Genomic DNA, 18,888 nt, shown 5'->3' with positions numbered 1-18,888 from the left:
GTATTGTGGAAAAATTTTGCCTTTTTACGTTACTTCTAAAACTTCAAAACAACGCTCCCGGGTGGGCTCGAACCACCAACCTTTCGGTTAACAGCCGAACGCGCTAACCATTGCGCCACGGAAGCTTAAAAAAACATTGATTGTCACGTATTGTGGAAAAATGTTGCCTTTTTACGTTACTTGTAAGACGTCAAAACAACGCTCCCGGGTGGGCTTGAACCAACAACCTTTCGGTTAACAGCCGAACGCGCTAACCATTGCGCCACGGAAGCTTAGAAAATGATTGATTGCCGCGTATTGTGGAAAAATTTTGCCTTTTTACGTTACTTCTAAAACTTCAAAACAACGCTCCCGGGTGGGCTCGAACCACCAACCTTTCGGTTAACAGCCGAACGCGCTAACCATTGCGCCACGGAAGCTTAGAGAAATATTGATTTTCACGTGTTGTGCCTTTTTACGTTACTTCTAAGACTTCCAAACAACGCTCCCGGTTGGGCTCGAACCAACAACCTTTCGGTTAACAGCCGAACGCGCTAACCATTGCGCCACGGAAGCTTAGAAAAAGATTGATTGCCGCGTATTGTGGAAAAATTTTGCCTTTTTACGTTACTTCTAAAACTTCAAAACAACGCTCCCGGGTGGGCTCGAACCACCAACCTTTCGGTTAACAGCCGAACGCGCTAACCATTGCGCCACGGAAGCTTAGAGAAATATTGATTTTCACGTGTTGTGCCTTTTTACGTTACTTCTAAGACTTCCAAACAACGCTCCCGGTTGGGCTCGAACCACCAACCTTTCGGCTAACAGCCGAACGCGCTAACCATTGCGCCACGGAAGCTAAGAAAATGATTGATTGTCAGGTATTGCGGAAAAATTGTGACTTTTTACGTTACTTCTAGGACTTCAAAACAACGCTCAGTGGTAGGCTCGAACCACCAACCTTTCGGTTAACAGCCGAACGCGCTAACCATTGCGCCACGGAAGCTTAGGAAAAGATTGATTGCCGCGTATTGTGGAAAAATTTTGCCTTTTTACGTTACTTCTAAAACTTCAAAACAACGCTCCCGGGTGGGCTCGAACCACCAACCTTTCGGTTAACAGCCGAACGCGCTAACCATTGCGCCACGGAAGCTTAGGGAAATATTGATTTTCACGTGTTGTGACTTTTTACGTTACTTCTAAGACTTCCAAACAACGCTCCCGGTTGGGCGCGAACCACCAACCTTTCGGTTAACAGCCGAACGCGCTAACCATTGCGCCACGGAAGCTTAGAAAATCTTTGATTGTCAGGTATTGCGGAAAAATTTTGCCTTTTTACGTTACTTCTAAAACTTCAAAACAACGCTCCCGGGTGGGCTCGAACCACCAACCTTTCGGTTAACAGCCGAACGCGCTAACCATTGCGCCACGGAAGCTTAGAAAAAGATTGATTGTCATGTATTGTGGAAAAATTTTGCCTTTTTACAATACTTCTAAGACTTCCAAACAAAGCTCTTGGGTGGGCTCGAACCACCAACCTTTCGGTTAACAGCCGAACGCGCTAACCATTGCGCCACGGAAGCTTAGAAAAACATTGATTGTCACGTATTGTGGAAAAATTTTGCCTTTTTACGTTACTTCTAAGACGTCAAAACAACGCTCCCGGGTGGGCTTGAACCACCAACCTTTCGGCTAACAGCCGAACGCGCTAACCATTGCGCCACGGAAGCTTAGAAAATGATTGATTGTCAGGTATTGCGGAAAAATTTTGCCTTTTTACGTTACTTCTAAAACTTCAAAACAACGCTCCCGGGTGGGCTCGAACCACCAACCTTTCGGTTAACAGCCGAACGCGCTAACCATTGCGCCACGGAAGCTTAGAAAAAGATTGATTGCCGCGTATTGTGGAAAAATTTTGCCTTTTTACGTTACTTCTAAAACTTCAAAACAACGCTCCCGGGTGGGCTCGAACCACCAACCTTTCGGTTAACAGCCGAACGCGCTAACCATTGCGCCACGGAAGCTTAGAAAAAGATTGATTGCCGCGTATTGTGGAAAAATTTTGCCTTTTTACGTTACTTCTAAAACTTCAAAACAACGCTCCCGGGTGGGCTCGAACCACCAACCTTTCGGTTAACAGCCGAACGCGCTAACCATTGCGCCACGGAAGCTTAGAGAAATATTGATTTTCACGTGTTGTGCCTTTTTACATTACTTCTAAGACTTCCAAACAAAGCTCCCGGTTGGGCTTGAACCACCAACCTTTCGGTTAACAGCCGAACGCGCTAACCATTGCGCCACGGAAGCTTAGAAAATGATTGATTGTCAGGTATTGCGGAAAAATTTTGCCTTTTTACGTTACTTCTAAAACTTCAAAACAACGCTCCCGGGTGGGCTCGAACCACCAACCTTTCGGTTAACAGCCGAACGCGCTAACCATTGCGTCACGGAAGCTTAGAAAAAGATTGATTGCCGCGTATTGTGGAAAAATTTTGCCTTTTTACGTTACTTCTAAAACTTCAAAACAACGCTCCCGGGTGGGCTCGAACCACCAACCTTTCGGTTAACAGCCGAACGCGCTAACCATTGCGCCACGGAAGCTTAGAAAAAGATTGATTGCCGCGTATTGTGGAAAAATTTTGCCTTTTTACGTTACTTCTAAAACTTCAAAACAACGCTCCCGGGTGGGCTCGAACCACCAACCTTTCGGTTAACAGCCGAACGCGCTAACCATTGCGCCACGGAAGCTTAGAAAAAAATTGATTGCCGCGTATTGTGGAAAATTTTTGCCTTTTTACGTTACTTCTAAGACTTCAAAACAACGCTCAGTGGTAGGCTCGAACCACAACCTTTCGGTTAACAGCCGAACGCGCTAACCATTGCGCCACGGAAGCTTAGAAAAAGATTGATTGCCGCATATTGTGGAAAAATTTTGCCTTTTTACGTTACTTCTAAAACTTCAAAACAACGCTCCCGGGTGGGCTCGAACCACCAACCTTTCGGTTAACAGCCGAACGCGCTAACCATTGCGCCACGGAAGCTTAGAGAAATATTGATTTTCACGTGTTGTGCCTTTTTACATTACTTCTAAGACTTCCAAACAAAGCTCCCGGTTGGGCTCGAACCACCAACATTTCGGTTAACAGCCGAACGCGCTAACCATTGCGCCACGGAAGCTTAGAAAAAGATTGATTGCCGCGTATTGTGGAAAAATTTTGCCTTTTTACGTTACTTCTAAAACTTCAAAACAACGCTCCCGGGTGGGCTCGAACCACCACCCTTTCGGTTAACAGCCGAACGCGCTAACCATTGCGCCACGGAAGCTTAGAGAAATATTGATTTTCACGTGTTGTGCCTTTTTACATTACTTCTAAGACTTCCAAACAAAGCTCCCGGTTGGGCTCGAACCACCAACATTTCGATTAACAGCCGAACGCGCTAACCATTGCGCCACGGAAGCTTAGAAAAAGATTGATTGCCGCGTATTGTGGAAAAATTTTGCCTTTTTACGTTACTTCTAAAACTTCAAAACAACGCTCCCGGGTGGGCTCGAACCACCAACCTTTCGGTTAACAGCCGAACGCGCTAACCATTGCGCCACGGAAGCTTAGAAAAAGATTGATTGCCGCGTATTGTGGAAAAATTTTGCCTTTTTACGTTACTTCTAAAACTTCAAAACAACGCTCCCGGGTGGGCTCGAACCACCAACCTTTCGGTTAACAGCCGAACGCGCTAACCATTGCGCCACGGAAGCTTAAAAAAACATTGATTGTCACGTATTGTGGAAAAATGTTGCCTTTTTACGTTACTTGTAAGACGTCAAAACAACGCTCCCGGGTGGGCTTGAACCAACAACCTTTCGGTTAACAGCCGAACGCGCTAACCATTGCGCCACGGAAGCTTAGAAAATGATTGATTGTCAGGTATTGCGGAAAAATTTTGCCTTTTTACCTTACTTCTAAAACTTCTAAACAACGCTCCCGGGTGGGCTCGAACCACCAACCTTTCGGTTAACAGCCGAACGCGCTAACCATTGCGCCACGGAAGCTTAGAAAAACATTGATTGTCACGTATTGTGGAAAAATTTTGCCTTTTTACGTTACTTCTAAGACGTCAAAACAACGCTCCCGGGAGGGCTTGAACCACCAACCTTTCGGTTAACAGCCGAACGCGCTAACCATTGCGCCACGGAAGCTTAGAAAATGATTGATTGTCAGGTATTGCGGAAAAATTTTGCCTTTTTACGTTACTTCTAAAACTTCAAAACAACGCTCCCGGGTGGGCTCGAACCACCAACCTTTCGGTTAACAGCCGAACGCGCTAACCATTGCGCCACGGAAGCTTAGAAAAAGATTGATTGCCGCGTATTGTGGAAAAATTTTGCCTTTTTACGTTACTTCTAAAACTTCAAAACAACGCTCCCGGGTGGGCTCGAACCACCAACCTTTCGGTTAACAGCCGAACGCGCTAACCATTGCGCCACGGAAGCTTAGAAAAAGATTGATTGCCGCGTATTGTGGAAAAATTTTGCCTTTTTACGTTACTTCTAAAACTTCAAAACAACGCTCCCGGGTGGGCTCGAACCACCAACCTTTCGGTTAACAGCCGAACGCGCTAACCATTGCGCCACGGAAGCTTAGAAAAAAATTGATTGCCGCGTATTGTGGAAAATTTTTGCCTTTTTACGTTACTTCTAAGACTTCAAAACAACGCTCAGTGGTAGGCTCGAACCACCAACCTTTCGGTTAACAGCCGAACGCGCTAACCATTGCGCCATGGAAGCTTAGAAAATGATTGATTGTCAGGTATTGCGGAAAAATTTTGCCTTTTTACGTTACTTCTAAAACTTCTAAACAACGCTCCCGGGTGGGCTCGAACCACAACCTTTCGGTTAACAGCCGAACGCGCTAACCATTGCGCCACGGAAGCTTAGAAAAAGATTGATTGCCGCGTATTGTGGAAAAATTTTGCCTTTTTACGTTACTTCTAAAACTTCAAAACAACGCTCCCGGGTGCGCTCGAACCACCCACCTTTCGGTTAACAGCCGAACGCGCTAACCATTGCGCCACGGAAGCTTAGAGAAATATTGATTTTCACGTGTTGTGCCTTTTTACATTACTTCTAAGACTTCCAAACAAAGCTCCCGGTTGGGCTCGAACCACCAACATTTCGGTTAACAGCCGAACGCGCTAACCATAGCGCCACGGAAGCTTAGAAAATGAATGATTGTCAGGTATTGCGGAAAAATTTTGCCTTTTTACCTTACTTCTAAAACTTCTAAACAACGCTCCCGGGTGGGCTCGAACCACCAACCTTTCGGTTTACAGCCGAACGCGCTAACCATTACGCCACGGAAGCTTAGAAAAACATTGATTGCAGCGTATTGTGGAAAAATTTTGCCTTTTTACGTTACTTCTAAAACTTCAAAACAACGCTCCCGGGTGGGCGCGAACCACCAAACTTAAGGTTAACAGCCGAACGCGCTAACCATTGCGCCACGGAAGCTTAGAAAAAGATTGATTGCCGCGTATTGTGGAAAAATTTTGCCTTTTTACGTTACTTCTAAGACTTCAAAACAACGCTCAGTGGTAGGCTCGAACCACCAACCTTTCGGTTAACAGCCGAACGCGCTAACCATTGCGCCACGGAAGCTTAGACAATGATTGATTGTCAGGTATTGCGGAAAAATTTTGCATTTTTACGTTACTTCTAAAACTTCTAAACAACGCTCCCGGGTGGGCTCGAACCACCAACCTTTCGGTTAACAGCCGAACGCGCTAACCATTGCGCCACGGAAGCTTAGAAAAAAATTGATTGCCGCGTATTGTGGAAAAATTTTGCCTTTTTACGTTACTTCTAAAACTTCAAAACAACGCTCCCGGGTGGGCTCGAACCACCAACCTTTCGGTTAACAGCCGAACGCTCTAACCATTGCGCCACGGAAGCTTAGAGAAATATTGATTTTCACGTGTTGTGCCTTTTTACGTTACTTCTACGACTTCCAAACAACGCTCCCGGTTGGGCTCGAACCAACAACATTTGGGTTAACAGCCGAACGCGCTAACCATTGCGCCACGGAAGCTTAGAAAAAAATTGATTGCCGCGTATTGTGGAAAAATTTTGCCTTTTTACGTTACTTCTAAAACTTCAAAACAACGCTCCCGGGTGGGCTCGAACCACCAACCTTTCGGTTAACAGCCGAACGCGCTAACCATTGCGCCACGGAAGCTTAGAGAAATATTGATTTTCACGTGTTGTGCCTTTTTACGTTACTTCTAAGACTTCCAAACAACGCTCCCGGTTGGGCTCGAACCACCAACATTTCGGTTAACAGCCGAACGCGCTAACCATTGCGCCACGGAAGCTTAGAAAAAAATTGATTGCCGCGTATTGTGGAAAAATTTTGCCTTTTTACGTTACTTCTAAAACTTCAAAACAACGCTCCCGGGTGGGCTCGAACCACCAACCTTTCGGTTAACAGCCGAACGCGCTAACCATTGCGCCACGGAAGCTTAGAAAAAGATTGATTGCCGCGTATTGTGGAAAAATTTGGCCTTTTTACGTTACTTCTAAAACTTCAAAACAACGCTCCCGGGTGGGCTCGAACCACCAACCTTTCGGTTAACAGCCGAACGCGCTAACCACTGCGCCACGGAAGCTTAGAGAAATATATATTTTCACGTGTTGTGCCTTTTTACGTTACTTATAAGACTTCCAAACAACGCTCCCGGTTGGGCTCGAACCAACAACCTTTCGGTTAACAGCCGAACGCGCTAACCATTGCGCCACGGAAGCTTAGAAAAAGATTGATTGCCGCGTATTGTGGAAAAATTTTGACTTTTTACGTTACTTCTAAAACTTCAAAACAACGCTCCCGGGTGGGCTCGAACCACCAACCTTTCGGTTAACAGCCGAACGCGCTAACCATTGCGCCACGGAAGCTTAGAAAAATATTGATTTTCACGTGTTGTGCCTTTTTACGTTACTTCTAAGACTTCCAAACAACGCTCCCGGTTGGGCTCGAACCACCAACATTTCGGTTAACAGCCGAACGCGCTAATCATTGCGCCACGGAAGCTTAGAAAAAGATTGATTGCCGCGTATTGTGGAAAAATTTTGCCTTTTTACGTTACTTCTAAAACTTCAAAACAACGCTCCCGGGTGGGCTCGAACCACCAACCTTTCGGTTAACAGCCAAACGCGCTAACCATTGCGCCACGGAAGCTTAGAAAAAGATTGATTGCCGCGTATTGTGGAAAAATTTTGCCTTTTTACGTTACTTCTAAAACTTCAAAACAACGCTCCCGGGTGGGCTCGAACCACCAACCTTTCGGTTAACAGCCGAACGCGCTAACCATTGCGCCACGGAAGCTTAGAAAATGATTGATTGTCAGGTATTGCGGAAAAATTTTGCCTTTTTACGTTGCTTCTAAAACTTCTAAACAACGCTCCCGGGTGGGCTCGAACCACCAACCTTTCGGTTAACAGCCGAACGCGCTAACCATTGCGCCACGGAAGCTTAGAAAAAGATTGATTGCCGCGTATTGTGGAAAAATTTTGCCTTTTTACGTTACTTCTAAAACTTCAAAACAACGCTCCCGGGTGGGCTCGAACCACCAACCTTTCGGTTAACAGCCGAACGCGCTAACCATTGCGCCACGGAAGCTTAGAAAAAGATTGATTGCCGCGTATTGTGGAAAAACTTTGCCTTTTTACGTTACTTCTAAAACTTAAAACAACGCTCCCGGGTGGGCTCGAACCACCAACCTTTCGGTTAACAGCCGAACGCGCTACCCATTGCGCCACGGAAGCTTAGAGAAATATTGATTTTCACGTGTTGTGCCTTTTTACGTTACTTCTAAGACTTCCAAACAACGCTCCCGGTTGGGCTCGAACCACCAACCTTTCGGTTAACAGCCGAACGCGCTAACCATTGCGCCACGGAAGCTTAGAAAAACATTGATTGTCACGTATTGTGGAAAAATTTTGCCTTTTTACGTTACTTCTAAGACGTCAAAACAACGTTCCCGGGTGGGCTTGAACCACCAACCTTTCGGTTAACAGCCGAACGCGCTAACCATTGCGCCACGGAAGCTTAGAAAAAGATTGATTGCCGCGTATTGTGGAAAAACTTTGCCTTTTTACGTTACTTCTAAAACTTCAAAACAACGCTCCCGGGTGGGCTCGAACCACCAACCTTTCGGTTAACAGCCGAACGCGTTAACCATTGCGCCACGGAAGCTTAGAAAAAGATTGATTTCCGCGTATTGTGGAAAAACTTTGCCTTTTTACGTTACTTCTAAAACTTAAAACAACGCTCCCGGGTGGGCTCGAACCACCAACCTTTCGGTTAACAGCCGAACGCGCTAACCATTGCGCCACGGAAGCTTAGAGAAATATTGATTTTCACGTGTTGTGCCTTTTTACGTTACTTCTAAGACTTCCAAACAACGCTCCCGGTTGGGCTCGAACCACCAACCTTTCGGTTAACAGCCGAACGCGCTAACCATTGCGCCACGGAAGCTTAGAAAATGTTTGATTGTCAGGTATTGTGGAAAAATTTTGCCTTTTTACTTTACTTCTAAGACTTCAAAACAACGCTCCCGGGTGGGCTCGAACGATCTCCTTTTCGGTTAACAGCCGAACGCGCTAACAATTGCGCCACGGAAGCTTAGAAAAAGATTGATTGTCATGTATTGTGGAAAAATTTTGCCTTTTTACGTTACTTCTAAGACTTCAAACCAAAGCTCTTGGGTGGGCTCGAACGTCCAACCTTTCGGTTAACAGCCGAACGCGCTCACTATTGCACCACGGAAGCTTATAAAAACATTGATTGTCACGTATTGTGGAAAAATTTTGCCTTTTTACGTTACTTCTAAGACGTCAAAACAACGTTCCCGGGTGGGCTTGAACCACCAACCTTTCGGTTAACAGCCGAACGCGCTAACCATTGCGCCACGGAAGCTTAGAAAAAGATTGATTGCCGCGTATTGTGGAAAAACTTTGCCTTTTTACGTTACTTCTAAAACTTCAAAACAACGCTCCCGGGTGGGCTCGAACCACCAACCTTTCGGTTAACAGCCGAACGCGCTAACCATTGCGCCACGGAAGCTTAGAGAAATATTGATTTTCACGTGTTGTGCCTTTTTACGTTACTTCTAAGACTTCCAAACAACGCGCCCGGTTGGGCTCGAACCACCAACCTTTCGGATAACAGCCGAACTCGCTAACCATTGCGCCACGGAAGCTAAGAAAATGATTGATTGTCAGGTATAGCGGAAAAATTGTGACTTTTTACGTTACTTCTAAGACTTCAAAACAACGCTCAGTGGTAGGCTCGAACCACCAACCTTTCGGTTAACAGCCGAACGCGCTAACCATTGCGCCACGGAAGCTTAGAAAAAGATTGATTGCCGCGTATTGTGGAAAAATTTTGCCTTTTTACGTTACTTCTAAAACTTCAAAACAACGCTACCGGCTGGGCTCGAACCACCAACCTTTCGGTTAACAGCCGAACGCGCTAACCATTGCGCCACGGAAGCTTAGAGAAATATTGATTTTCACGTGTTGTGCCTTTTTACGTTACTTCTAAGACTTCCAAACAACGCTCCCGGTTGGGCTCGAACCACCAACCTTTCGGTTAACAGCCGAACGCGCTAACCATTGCGCCACGGAAGCTTAGAAAATCTTTGATTGTCAGGTATTGTGGAAAAATTTTGCCTTTTTACGTTACTTCTAAGACTTCAAAACAACGCTCCCGGGTGGGCTCGAACGACCTCCTTTTCGGTTAACAGCCGAACGCGCTAACCATTGCGCCACGGAAGCTTAGAAAAAGATTGATTGTCATGTATTGTGGAAAAATTTTGCCTTTTTACGTTACTTCTAAGACTTCAAAACAAAGCTCTTGGGTGGGCTTGAACCACCAACCTTTCGGTTAACAGCCGAACGCGCTAACCATTGCGCCACGGAAGCTTAGAGAAATATTGATTTTCACGTGTTGTGCCTTTTTACGTTACTTCTAAGACTTCCAAACAACGCTCCCGGTTGGGCTCGAACCACCAACCTTTCGGTTAACAGCCGAACGCGCTAACCATTGCGCCACGGAAGCTTAGAAAATGATTGATTGCCGCGTATTGTGGAAAAATTTTGCCTTTTTACGTTACTTCTATAACTTCTAAACAACGCTCCCGGGTGGGCTCGAACCTCCAACCTTTCGGTTAACAGCCGAACGCGCTAACCATTGCGCCACGGAAGCTTATAGAAGTATTGACTTTCACGTATTGTGGAAAAATTGTGCCTTTTCACGTTACTTCTAAGACTTCCAAACAACGCTCCCGGTTGGGCTCGAACCACCAACCTTTCGGTTAACAGCCGAACGCGCTAACCATTGCGCCACGGAACCTAAGAAAGTGATTGATTGTCAGGTATTACGGAAAAATTGTGACTTTTTACGTTACTTCTAAGACTTCAAAACAACGCTCAGTGGTAGGCTCGAACCACCAACCTTTCGGTTAACAGCCGAACGCGCTAACCATTGCGCCACGGAAGCTTAGAAAATGATTGATTGTCAGGTATTGCGGAAAAATTTTGCCTTTTTACGTTGCTTCTAAAACTTCTAAACAACGCTCCCGGATGGGCTCGAACCACCAACCTTTCGGTTAACAGCCGAACGCGCTAACCATTGCGCCACGGAAGCTTAGAAAAAGATTGATTGCCGCGTATTGTGGAAAAATTTTGCCTTTTTACGTTACTTCTAAAACTACAAAACAACGCTCCCGGGTGGGCTCGAACCACCAACCTTTCGGTTAACAGCCGAACGCGCTAACCATTGCGCCACGGAAGCTTAGAAAAAGATTGATTGCCGCGTATTGTGGAAAAACTTTGCCTTTTTACGTTACTTCTAAAACTTAAAACAACGCTCCCGGGTGGGCTCGAACCACCAACCTTTCGGTTAACAGCCGAACGCGCTAACCATTGCGCCACGGAAGCTTAGAGAAATATTGATTTTCACGTGTTGTGCCTTTTTACGTTACTTCTAAGACTTCCAAACAACGCTCCCAGTTGGGCTCGAACCACCAACCTTTCGGTTAACAGCCGAACGCGCTAACCATTGCGCCACGGAAGCTTAGAAAATGTTTGATTGTCAGGTATTGTGGAAAAATTTTCCTTTTTACGTTACTTCTAAGACTTCAAAACAACGCTCCCGGGTGGGCTCGAACGATCTCCTTTTCGGTTAACAGCCGAACGCGCTAACCATTGCGCCACGGAAGCTTAGAAAAAGATTGATTGTCATGTATTGTGGGAAAATTTTGCCTTTTTACTTTACTTCTAAGACTTCAAACCAAAGCTCTTGGGTGGGCTCGAACCACCAATCTTTCGGTTAACAGCCGAACGCGCTCACCATTGCGCCACGGAAGCTTAGAAAAACATTGATTGTCACGTATTGTGGAAAAATTTTGCCTTTTTACGTTACTTCTAAGACGTCAAAACAACGTTCCCGGGTGGGCTTGAACCACCAATCTTTCGGTTAACAGCCGAACGCGCTAACCATTGCGCCACGGAAGCTTAGAAAAAGATTGATTGCCGCGTATTGTGGAAAAACTTTGCCTTTTTACGTTACTTCTAAAACTTCAAAACAACGCTCCCGGGTGGGCTCGAACCACCAACCTTTCGGTTAACAGCCGAACGCGCTAACCATTGCGCCACGGAAGCTTAGAAAAAGATTGATTGCCGCGTATTGTGGAAAAATTTTGCCTTTTTACGTTACTTCTAAAACTTCAAAACAACGCTCCCGGCTGGGCTCGAACCACCAACCTTTCGGTTAACAGCCGAACGCGCTAACCATTGCGCCACGGAAGCTTAGAGAAATATTGATTTTCACGTGTTGTGCCTTTTTACGTTACTTCTAAGACTTCCAAACAACGCTCCCGGTTGGGCTCGAACCACCAACCTTTCGGTTAACAGCCGAACGCGCTAACCATTGCGCCACGGAAGCTTAGAAAATCTTTGATTGTCAGGTATTGTGGAAAAATTTTGCCTTTTTACGTTACTTCTAAGACTTCAAAACAACGCTCCCGGGTGGGCTCGAACGACCTACTTTTCGGTTAACAGCAGAACGCGCTAACCATTGCGCCACGGAAGCTTAGAAAAAGATTGATTGTCATGTATTGTGGAAAAATTTTGCCTTTTTACGTTACTTCTAAGACTTCAAAACAAAGCTCTTGGGTGGGCTTGAACCACCAACCTTTCGGTTAACAGCCGAACGCGCTAACCATTGCGCCACGGAAGCTTAGAGAAATATTGATTTTCACGTGTTGTGCCTTTTTACGTTACTTCTAAGACTTCCAAACAACGCTCCCGGTTGGGCTCGAACCACCAACCTTTCGGTTAACAGCCGAACGCGCTAACCATTGCGCCACGGAAGCTAAGAAAGTGATTGATTGTCAGGTATTGCGGAAAAATTGTGACTTTTTACGTTACTTTTAAGACTTCAAAACAACGCTCAGTGGTAGCCTCGAACCACCAACCTTTCGGTTAACAGCCGAACGCGCTAACCATTGCGCCACGGAAGCTTAGAAAATGTTTGATTGTAAGGTATCGTGGAAAAATTTTGCCTTTTTACGTTACTTCTAAGACTTCAAAACAACTCTCCCGGGTGGGCTTGAACCACCAACCTTTCGGTTAACAGCCGAACGCGCTAACCATTGCGCCACGGAAGCTTAGAAAAAGATTGATTGTCATGTATTGTGGAAAAATTTTGCCTATTTACGTTACTTCTAAGACGTCAAAACAACGCTCCCGGGTGGGCTTGAACCACCAACCTTTCGGTTAACAGCCGAACGCGCTAACCATTGCGCCACGGAAGCTTAGAAAATGTTTGATTGTCAGGTATTGTGGAAAAATTTTGCCTTTTTACTTTACTTCTAAGACTTCAAAACAACGCTCCCGGGTGGGCTCGAACGATCTCCTTTTCGGTTAACAGCCGAACGCGCTAACAATTGCGCCACGGAAGCTTAGAAAAAGATTGATTGTCATGTATTGTGGAAAAATTTTGCCTTTTTACGTTACTTCTAAGACTTCAAACCAAAGCTCTTGGGTGGGCTCGAACGTCCAACCTTTCGGTTAACAGCCGAACGCGCTCACTATTGCACCACGGAAGCTTAGAAAAACATTGATTGTCACGTATTGTGGAAAAATTTTGCCTTTTTACGTTACTTCTAAGACGTCAAAACAACGTTCCCGGGTGGGCTTGAACCACCAACCTTTCGGTTAACAGCCGAACGCGCTAACCATTGCGCCACGGAAGCTTAGAAAAAGATTGATTGCCGCGTATTGTGGAAAAACTTTGCCTTTTTACGTTACTTCTAAAACTTCAAAACAACGCTCCCGGGTGGGCTCGAACCACCAACCTTTCGGTTAACAGCCGAACGCGCTAACCATTGCGCCACGGAAGCTTAGAGAAATATTGATTTTCACGTGTTGTGCCTTTTTACGTTACTTCTAAGACTTCCAAACAACGCTCCCGGTTGGGCTCGAACCACCAACCTTTCGGATAACAGCCGAACTCGCTAACCATTGCGCCACGGAAGCTAAGAAAATGATTGATTGTCAGGTATAGCGGAAAAATTGTGACTTTTTACGTTACTTCTAAGACTTCAAAACAACGCTCAGTGGTAGGCTCGAACCACCAACCTTTCGGTTAACAGCCGAACGCGCTAACCATTGCGCCACGGAAGCTTAGAAAAAGATTGATTGCCGCGTATTGTGGAAAAATTTTGCCTTTTTACGTTACTTCTAAAACTTCAAAACAACGCTACCGGCTGGGCTCGAACCACCAACCTTTCGGTTAACAGCCGAACGCGCTAACCATTGCGCCACGGAAGCTTAGAAAATGTTTGATTGTAAGGTATCGTGGAAAAATTTTGCCTTTTTACGTTACTTCTAAGACTTCAAAACAACTCTCCCGGGTGGGCTTGAACCACCAACCTTTCGGTTAACAGCCGAACGCGCTAACCATTGCGCCACGGAAGCTTAGAAAAAGATTGATTGTCATGTATTGTGGAAAAATTTTGCCTATTTACGTTACTTCTAAGACGTCAAAACAACGCTCCCGGGTGGGCTTGAACCACCAACCTTTCGGTTAACAGCCGAACGCGCTAACCATTGCGCCACGGAAGCTTAGAAAATGTTTGATTGTCAGGTATTGTGGAAAAATTTTGCCTTTTTACTTTACTTCTAAGACTTCAAAACAACGCTCCCGGGTGGGCTCGAACGATCTCCTTTTCGGTTAACAGCCGAACGCGCTAACAATTGCGCCACGGAAGCTTAGAAAAAGATTGATTGTCATGTATTGTGGAAAAATTTTGCCTTTTTACGTTACTTCTAAGACTTCAAACCAAAGCTCTTGGGTGGGCTCGAACGTCCAACCTTTCGGTTAACAGCCGAACGCGCTCACTATTGCACCACGGAAGCTTAGAAAAACATTGATTGTCACGTATTGTGGAAAAATTTTGCCTTTTTACGTTACTTCTAAGACGTCAAAACAACGTTCCCGGGTGGGCTTGAACCACCAACCTTTCGGTTAACAGCCGAACGCGCTAACCATTGCGCCACGGAAGCTTAGAAAAAGATTGATTGCCGCGTATTGTGGAAAAACTTTGCCTTTTTACGTTACTTCTAAAACTTCAAAACAACGCTCCCGGGTGGGCTCGAACCACCAACCTTTCGGTTAACAGCCGAACGCGCTAACCATTGCGCCACGGAAGCTTAGAGAAATATTGATTTTCACGTGTTGTGCCTTTTTACGTTACTTCTAAGACTTCCAAACAACGCTCCCGGTTGGGCTCGAACCACCAACCTTTCGGATAACAGCCGAACTCGCTAACCATTGCGCCACGGAAGCTAAGAAAATGATTGATTGTCAGGTATAGCGGAAAAATTGTGACTTTTTACGTTACTTCTAAGACTTCAAAACAACGCTCAGTGGTAGGCTCGAACCACCAACCTTTCGGTTAACAGCCGAACGCGCTAACCATTGCGCCACGGAAGCTTAGAAAAAGATTGATTGCCGCGTATTGTGGAAAAATTTTGCCTTTTTACGTTACTTCTAAAACTTCAAAACAACGCTACCGGCTGGGCTCGAACCACCAACCTTTCGGTTAACAGCCGAACGCGCTAACCATTGCGCCACGGAAGCTTAGAGAAATATTGATTTTCACGTGTTGTGCCTTTTTACGTTACTTCTAAGACTTCCAAACAACGCTCCCGGTTGGGCTCGAACCACCAACCTTTCGGTTAACAGCCGAACGCGCTAACCATTGCGCCACGGAAGCTTAGAAAATCTTTGATTGTCAGGTATTGTGGAAAAATTTTGCCTTTTTACGTTACTTCTAAGACTTCAAAACAACGCTCCCGGGTGGGCTCGAACGACCTCCTTTTCGGTTAACAGCCGAACGCGCTAACCATTGCGCCACGGAAGCTTAGAAAAAGATTGATTGTCATGTATTGTGGAAAAATTTTGCCTTTTTACGTTACTTCTAAGACTTCAAAACAAAGCTCTTGGGTGGGCTTGAACCACCAACCTTTCGGTTAACAGCCGAACGCGCTAACCATTGCGCCACGGAAGCTTAGAGAAATATTGATTTTCACGTGTTGTGCCTTTTTACGTTACTTCTAAGACTTCCAAACAACGCTCCCGGTTGGGCTCGAACCACCAACCTTTCGGTTAACAGCCGAACGCGCTAACCATTGCGCCACGGAAGCTTAGAAAATGATTGATTGCCGCGTATTGTGGAAAAATTTTGCCTTTTTACGTTACTTCTATAACTTCTAAACAACGCTCCCGGGTGGGCTCGAACCTCCAACCTTTCGGTTAACAGCCGAACGCGCTAACCATTGCGCCACGGAAGCTTATAGAAGTATTGACTTTCACGTATTGTGGAAAAATTGTGCCTTTTCACGTTACTTCTAAGACTTCCAAACAACGCTCCCGGTTGGGCTCGAACCACCAACCTTTCGGTTAACAGCCGAACGCGCTAACCATTGCGCCACGGAACCTAAGAAAGTGATTGATTGTCAGGTATTACGGAAAAATTGTGACTTTTTACGTTACTTCTAAGACTTCAAAACAACGCTCAGTGGTAGGCTCGAACCACCAACCTTTCGGTTAACAGCCGAACGCGCTAACCATTGCGCCACGGAAGCTTAGAAAATGATTGATTGTCAGGTATTGCGGAAAAATTTTGCCTTTTTACGTTGCTTCTAAAACTTCTAAACAACGCTCCCGGATGGGCTCGAACCACCAACCTTTCGGTTAACAGCCGAACGCGCTAACCATTGCGCCACGGAAGCTTAGAAAAAGATTGATTGCCGCGTATTGTGGAAAAATTTTGCCTTTTTACGTTACTTCTAAAACTACAAAACAACGCTCCCGGGTGGGCTCGAACCACCAACCTTTCGGTTAACAGCCAAACGCGCTAACCATTGCGCCACGGAAGCTTAGAAAAAGATTGATTGCCGCGTATTGTGGAAAAACTTTGCCTTTTTACGTTACTTCTAAAACTTAAAACAACGCTCCCGGGTGGGCTCGAACCACCAACCTTTCGGTTAACAGCCGAACGCGCTAACCATTGCGCCACGGAAGCTTAGAGAAATATTGATTTTCACGTGTTGTGCCTTTTTACGTTACTTCTAAGACTTCCAAACAACGCTCCCAGTTGGGCTCGAACCACCAACCTTTCGGTTAACAGCCGAACGCGCTAACCATTGCGCCACGGAAGCTTAGAAAATGTTTGATTGTCAGGTATTGTGGAAAAATTTTCCTTTTTACGTTACTTCTAAGACTTCAAAACAACGCTCCCGGGTGGGCTCGAACGATCTCCTTTTCGGTTAACAGCCGAACGCGCTAACCATTGCGCCACGGAAGCTTAGAAAAAGATTGATTGTCATGTATTGTGGGAAAATTTTGCCTTTTTACGTTACTTCTAAGACTTCAAACCAAAGCTCTTGGGTGGGCTCGAACCACCAATCTTTCGGTTAACAGCCGAACGCGCTCACCATTGCGCCACGGAAGCTTAGAAAAACATTGATTGTCACGTATTGTGGAAAAATTTTGCCTTTTTACGTTACTTCTAAGACGTCAAAACAACGTTCCCGGGTGGGCTTGAACCACCAATCTTTCGGTTAACAGCCGAACGCGCTAACCATTGCGCCACGGAAGCTTAGAAAAAGATTGATTGCCGCGTATTGTGGAAAAACTTTGCCTTTTTACGTTACTTCTAAAACTTCAAAACAACGCTCCCGGGTGGGCTCGAACCACCAACCTTTCGGTTAACAGCCGAACGCGCTAACCATTGCGCCACGGAAGCTTAGAAAAAGATTGATTGCCGCGTATTGTGGAAAAATTTTGCCTTTTTACGTTACTTCTAAAACTTCAAAACAACGCTCCCGGCTGGGCTCGAACCACCAACCTTTCGGTTAACAGCCGAACGCGCTAACCATTGCGCCACGGAAGCTTAGAGAAATATTGATTTTCACGTGTTGTGCCTTTTTACGTTACTTCTAAGACTTCCAAACAACGCTCCCGGTTGGGCTCGAACCACCAACCTTTCGGTTAACAGCCGAACGCGCTAACCATTGCGCCACGGAAGCTTAGAAAATCTTTGATTGTCAGGTATTGTGGAAAAATTTTGCCTTTTTACGTTACTTCTAAGACTTCAAAACAACGCTCCCGGGTGGGCTCGAACGACCTACTTTTCGGTTAACAGCAGAACGCGCTAACCATTGCGCCACGGAAGCTTAGAAAAAGATTGATTGTCATGTATTGTGGAAAAATTTTGCCTTTTTACGTTACTTCTAAGACTTCAAAACAAAGCTCTTGGGTGGGCTTGAACCACCAACCTTTCGGTTAACAGCCGAACGCGCTAACCATTGCGCCACGGAAGCTTAGAGAAATATTGATTTTCACGTGTTGTGCCTTTTTACGTTACTTCTAAGACTTCCAAACAACGCTCCCGGTTGGGCTCGAACCACCAACCTTTCGGTTAACAGCCGAACGCGCTAACCATTGCGCCACGGAAGCTAAGAAAGTGATTGATTGTCAGGTATTGCGGAAAAATTGTGACTTTTTACGTTACTTTTAAGACTTCAAAACAACGCTCAGTGGTAGCCTCGAACCACCAACCTTTCGGTTAACAGCCGAACGCGCTAACCATTGCGCCACGGAAGCTTAGAAAATGTTTGATTGTAAGGTATCGTGGAAAAATTTTGCCTTTTTACGTTACTTCTAAGACTTCAAAACAACTCTCCCGGGTGGGCTTGAACCACCAACCTTTCGGTTAACAGCCGAACGCGCTAACCATTGCGCCACGGAAGCTTAGAAAAAGATTGATTGTCATGTATTGTGGAAAAATTTTGCCTATTTACGTTACTTCTAAGACGTCAAAACAACGCTCCCGGGTGGGCTTGAACCACCAACCTTTCGGTTAACAGCCGAACGCGCTAACCATTGCGCCACGGAAGCTTAGAAAATGATTGATTGCCGCGTATTGTGGAAAAAGTTTGCCTTTTTACGTTACTTCTATAACTTCTAAACAACGCTCCCGGGTGGGCTCGAACCTCCAACCTTTCGGTTAACAGCCGAACGCGCTAACCATTGCGCCACGGAAGCTTATAGAAGTATTGACTTTCATGTATTGTGGAAAAATTGTGCCTTTTCACGTTACTTCTAAGACTTCCAAACAACGCTCCCGGTTGGGCTCGAACCACCAACCTTTCGGTTAACAGCCGAACGCGCTAACCATTGCGCCACGGAACCTAAGAAAGTGATTGATTGTCAGGTATTACGGAAAAATTGTGACTTTTTACGTTACTTCTAAGACTTCAAAACAACGCTCAGTGGTAGGCTCGAA

General features: G+C 45.6%; 38 non-coding genes across 38 annotated transcripts; all 38 read right to left on the bottom strand.

Annotated features, from left to right (window-relative positions):
• Positions 1-52: 52 nt before the first annotated feature.
• On the bottom strand, positions 53-125 carry TRNAN-GUU (transfer RNA asparagine (anticodon GUU)). Its single transcript has one exon. It is a non-coding gene; the product is annotated as a tRNA-Asn (tRNA).
• A 221-nt stretch (positions 126-346) lies between these two features.
• On the bottom strand, positions 347-419 carry TRNAN-GUU (transfer RNA asparagine (anticodon GUU)). Its single transcript has one exon. It is a non-coding gene; the product is annotated as a tRNA-Asn (tRNA).
• A 63-nt stretch (positions 420-482) lies between these two features.
• TRNAN-GUU (transfer RNA asparagine (anticodon GUU)) lies at positions 483-555 on the bottom strand. Its single transcript has one exon. It is a non-coding gene; the product is annotated as a tRNA-Asn (tRNA).
• A 74-nt stretch (positions 556-629) lies between these two features.
• Positions 630-702, bottom strand: TRNAN-GUU (transfer RNA asparagine (anticodon GUU)). Its single transcript has one exon. It is a non-coding gene; the product is annotated as a tRNA-Asn (tRNA).
• A 357-nt stretch (positions 703-1,059) lies between these two features.
• On the bottom strand, positions 1,060-1,132 carry TRNAN-GUU (transfer RNA asparagine (anticodon GUU)). The gene has a single exon. It is a non-coding gene; the product is annotated as a tRNA-Asn (tRNA).
• Positions 1,133-1,342: 210 nt separating this feature from the next.
• Positions 1,343-1,415, bottom strand: TRNAN-GUU (transfer RNA asparagine (anticodon GUU)). Its single transcript has one exon. It is a non-coding gene; the product is annotated as a tRNA-Asn (tRNA).
• A 368-nt stretch (positions 1,416-1,783) lies between these two features.
• On the bottom strand, positions 1,784-1,856 carry TRNAN-GUU (transfer RNA asparagine (anticodon GUU)). The gene has a single exon. It is a non-coding gene; the product is annotated as a tRNA-Asn (tRNA).
• A 74-nt stretch (positions 1,857-1,930) lies between these two features.
• TRNAN-GUU (transfer RNA asparagine (anticodon GUU)) lies at positions 1,931-2,003 on the bottom strand. The gene has a single exon. It is a non-coding gene; the product is annotated as a tRNA-Asn (tRNA).
• A 74-nt stretch (positions 2,004-2,077) lies between these two features.
• Positions 2,078-2,150, bottom strand: TRNAN-GUU (transfer RNA asparagine (anticodon GUU)). Its single transcript has one exon. It is a non-coding gene; the product is annotated as a tRNA-Asn (tRNA).
• A 357-nt stretch (positions 2,151-2,507) lies between these two features.
• On the bottom strand, positions 2,508-2,580 carry TRNAN-GUU (transfer RNA asparagine (anticodon GUU)). Its single transcript has one exon. It is a non-coding gene; the product is annotated as a tRNA-Asn (tRNA).
• Positions 2,581-2,654: 74 nt separating this feature from the next.
• Positions 2,655-2,727, bottom strand: TRNAN-GUU (transfer RNA asparagine (anticodon GUU)). The gene has a single exon. It is a non-coding gene; the product is annotated as a tRNA-Asn (tRNA).
• A 220-nt stretch (positions 2,728-2,947) lies between these two features.
• On the bottom strand, positions 2,948-3,020 carry TRNAN-GUU (transfer RNA asparagine (anticodon GUU)). Its single transcript has one exon. It is a non-coding gene; the product is annotated as a tRNA-Asn (tRNA).
• A 210-nt stretch (positions 3,021-3,230) lies between these two features.
• Positions 3,231-3,303, bottom strand: TRNAN-GUU (transfer RNA asparagine (anticodon GUU)). Its single transcript has one exon. It is a non-coding gene; the product is annotated as a tRNA-Asn (tRNA).
• Positions 3,304-3,513: 210 nt separating this feature from the next.
• Positions 3,514-3,586, bottom strand: TRNAN-GUU (transfer RNA asparagine (anticodon GUU)). Its single transcript has one exon. It is a non-coding gene; the product is annotated as a tRNA-Asn (tRNA).
• Positions 3,587-3,660: 74 nt separating this feature from the next.
• Positions 3,661-3,733, bottom strand: TRNAN-GUU (transfer RNA asparagine (anticodon GUU)). Its single transcript has one exon. It is a non-coding gene; the product is annotated as a tRNA-Asn (tRNA).
• A 221-nt stretch (positions 3,734-3,954) lies between these two features.
• TRNAN-GUU (transfer RNA asparagine (anticodon GUU)) lies at positions 3,955-4,027 on the bottom strand. The gene has a single exon. It is a non-coding gene; the product is annotated as a tRNA-Asn (tRNA).
• Positions 4,028-4,248: 221 nt separating this feature from the next.
• On the bottom strand, positions 4,249-4,321 carry TRNAN-GUU (transfer RNA asparagine (anticodon GUU)). Its single transcript has one exon. It is a non-coding gene; the product is annotated as a tRNA-Asn (tRNA).
• Positions 4,322-4,395: 74 nt separating this feature from the next.
• Positions 4,396-4,468, bottom strand: TRNAN-GUU (transfer RNA asparagine (anticodon GUU)). The gene has a single exon. It is a non-coding gene; the product is annotated as a tRNA-Asn (tRNA).
• A 74-nt stretch (positions 4,469-4,542) lies between these two features.
• TRNAN-GUU (transfer RNA asparagine (anticodon GUU)) lies at positions 4,543-4,615 on the bottom strand. Its single transcript has one exon. It is a non-coding gene; the product is annotated as a tRNA-Asn (tRNA).
• A 650-nt stretch (positions 4,616-5,265) lies between these two features.
• Positions 5,266-5,338, bottom strand: TRNAY-GUA (transfer RNA tyrosine (anticodon GUA)). Its single transcript has one exon. It is a non-coding gene; the product is annotated as a tRNA-Tyr (tRNA).
• Positions 5,339-5,706: 368 nt separating this feature from the next.
• Positions 5,707-5,779, bottom strand: TRNAN-GUU (transfer RNA asparagine (anticodon GUU)). Its single transcript has one exon. It is a non-coding gene; the product is annotated as a tRNA-Asn (tRNA).
• A 357-nt stretch (positions 5,780-6,136) lies between these two features.
• TRNAN-GUU (transfer RNA asparagine (anticodon GUU)) lies at positions 6,137-6,209 on the bottom strand. The gene has a single exon. It is a non-coding gene; the product is annotated as a tRNA-Asn (tRNA).
• Positions 6,210-6,419: 210 nt separating this feature from the next.
• TRNAN-GUU (transfer RNA asparagine (anticodon GUU)) lies at positions 6,420-6,492 on the bottom strand. Its single transcript has one exon. It is a non-coding gene; the product is annotated as a tRNA-Asn (tRNA).
• Positions 6,493-6,566: 74 nt separating this feature from the next.
• On the bottom strand, positions 6,567-6,639 carry TRNAN-GUU (transfer RNA asparagine (anticodon GUU)). Its single transcript has one exon. It is a non-coding gene; the product is annotated as a tRNA-Asn (tRNA).
• A 63-nt stretch (positions 6,640-6,702) lies between these two features.
• TRNAN-GUU (transfer RNA asparagine (anticodon GUU)) lies at positions 6,703-6,775 on the bottom strand. Its single transcript has one exon. It is a non-coding gene; the product is annotated as a tRNA-Asn (tRNA).
• Positions 6,776-6,849: 74 nt separating this feature from the next.
• TRNAN-GUU (transfer RNA asparagine (anticodon GUU)) lies at positions 6,850-6,922 on the bottom strand. The gene has a single exon. It is a non-coding gene; the product is annotated as a tRNA-Asn (tRNA).
• Positions 6,923-7,279: 357 nt separating this feature from the next.
• Positions 7,280-7,352, bottom strand: TRNAN-GUU (transfer RNA asparagine (anticodon GUU)). The gene has a single exon. It is a non-coding gene; the product is annotated as a tRNA-Asn (tRNA).
• Positions 7,353-7,426: 74 nt separating this feature from the next.
• TRNAN-GUU (transfer RNA asparagine (anticodon GUU)) lies at positions 7,427-7,499 on the bottom strand. Its single transcript has one exon. It is a non-coding gene; the product is annotated as a tRNA-Asn (tRNA).
• Positions 7,500-7,573: 74 nt separating this feature from the next.
• Positions 7,574-7,646, bottom strand: TRNAN-GUU (transfer RNA asparagine (anticodon GUU)). Its single transcript has one exon. It is a non-coding gene; the product is annotated as a tRNA-Asn (tRNA).
• Positions 7,647-8,295: 649 nt separating this feature from the next.
• Positions 8,296-8,368, bottom strand: TRNAN-GUU (transfer RNA asparagine (anticodon GUU)). Its single transcript has one exon. It is a non-coding gene; the product is annotated as a tRNA-Asn (tRNA).
• Positions 8,369-9,019: 651 nt separating this feature from the next.
• TRNAN-GUU (transfer RNA asparagine (anticodon GUU)) lies at positions 9,020-9,092 on the bottom strand. Its single transcript has one exon. It is a non-coding gene; the product is annotated as a tRNA-Asn (tRNA).
• A 1,658-nt stretch (positions 9,093-10,750) lies between these two features.
• TRNAN-GUU (transfer RNA asparagine (anticodon GUU)) lies at positions 10,751-10,823 on the bottom strand. Its single transcript has one exon. It is a non-coding gene; the product is annotated as a tRNA-Asn (tRNA).
• A 73-nt stretch (positions 10,824-10,896) lies between these two features.
• TRNAN-GUU (transfer RNA asparagine (anticodon GUU)) lies at positions 10,897-10,969 on the bottom strand. Its single transcript has one exon. It is a non-coding gene; the product is annotated as a tRNA-Asn (tRNA).
• A 650-nt stretch (positions 10,970-11,619) lies between these two features.
• On the bottom strand, positions 11,620-11,692 carry TRNAN-GUU (transfer RNA asparagine (anticodon GUU)). Its single transcript has one exon. It is a non-coding gene; the product is annotated as a tRNA-Asn (tRNA).
• Positions 11,693-13,361: 1,669 nt separating this feature from the next.
• Positions 13,362-13,434, bottom strand: TRNAN-GUU (transfer RNA asparagine (anticodon GUU)). Its single transcript has one exon. It is a non-coding gene; the product is annotated as a tRNA-Asn (tRNA).
• A 1,239-nt stretch (positions 13,435-14,673) lies between these two features.
• On the bottom strand, positions 14,674-14,746 carry TRNAN-GUU (transfer RNA asparagine (anticodon GUU)). The gene has a single exon. It is a non-coding gene; the product is annotated as a tRNA-Asn (tRNA).
• Positions 14,747-16,550: 1,804 nt separating this feature from the next.
• On the bottom strand, positions 16,551-16,623 carry TRNAN-GUU (transfer RNA asparagine (anticodon GUU)). The gene has a single exon. It is a non-coding gene; the product is annotated as a tRNA-Asn (tRNA).
• A 650-nt stretch (positions 16,624-17,273) lies between these two features.
• TRNAN-GUU (transfer RNA asparagine (anticodon GUU)) lies at positions 17,274-17,346 on the bottom strand. The gene has a single exon. It is a non-coding gene; the product is annotated as a tRNA-Asn (tRNA).
• Positions 17,347-18,888: the final 1,542 nt, after the last annotated feature.

Source organism: Phalangium opilio, unplaced genomic scaffold (genome assembly GCF_054372755.1).
Source record: "Phalangium opilio isolate 3A_F unplaced genomic scaffold, DU_Popi_V2 ptg000053l_1, whole genome shotgun sequence".
In the NCBI taxonomy this organism is placed as follows: domain Eukaryota; kingdom Metazoa; phylum Arthropoda; class Arachnida; order Opiliones; family Phalangiidae; genus Phalangium; species Phalangium opilio.
Note: the sequence above shows the minus strand (reverse complement) of the source record. Positions and strands in the feature narration are given on the sequence as shown.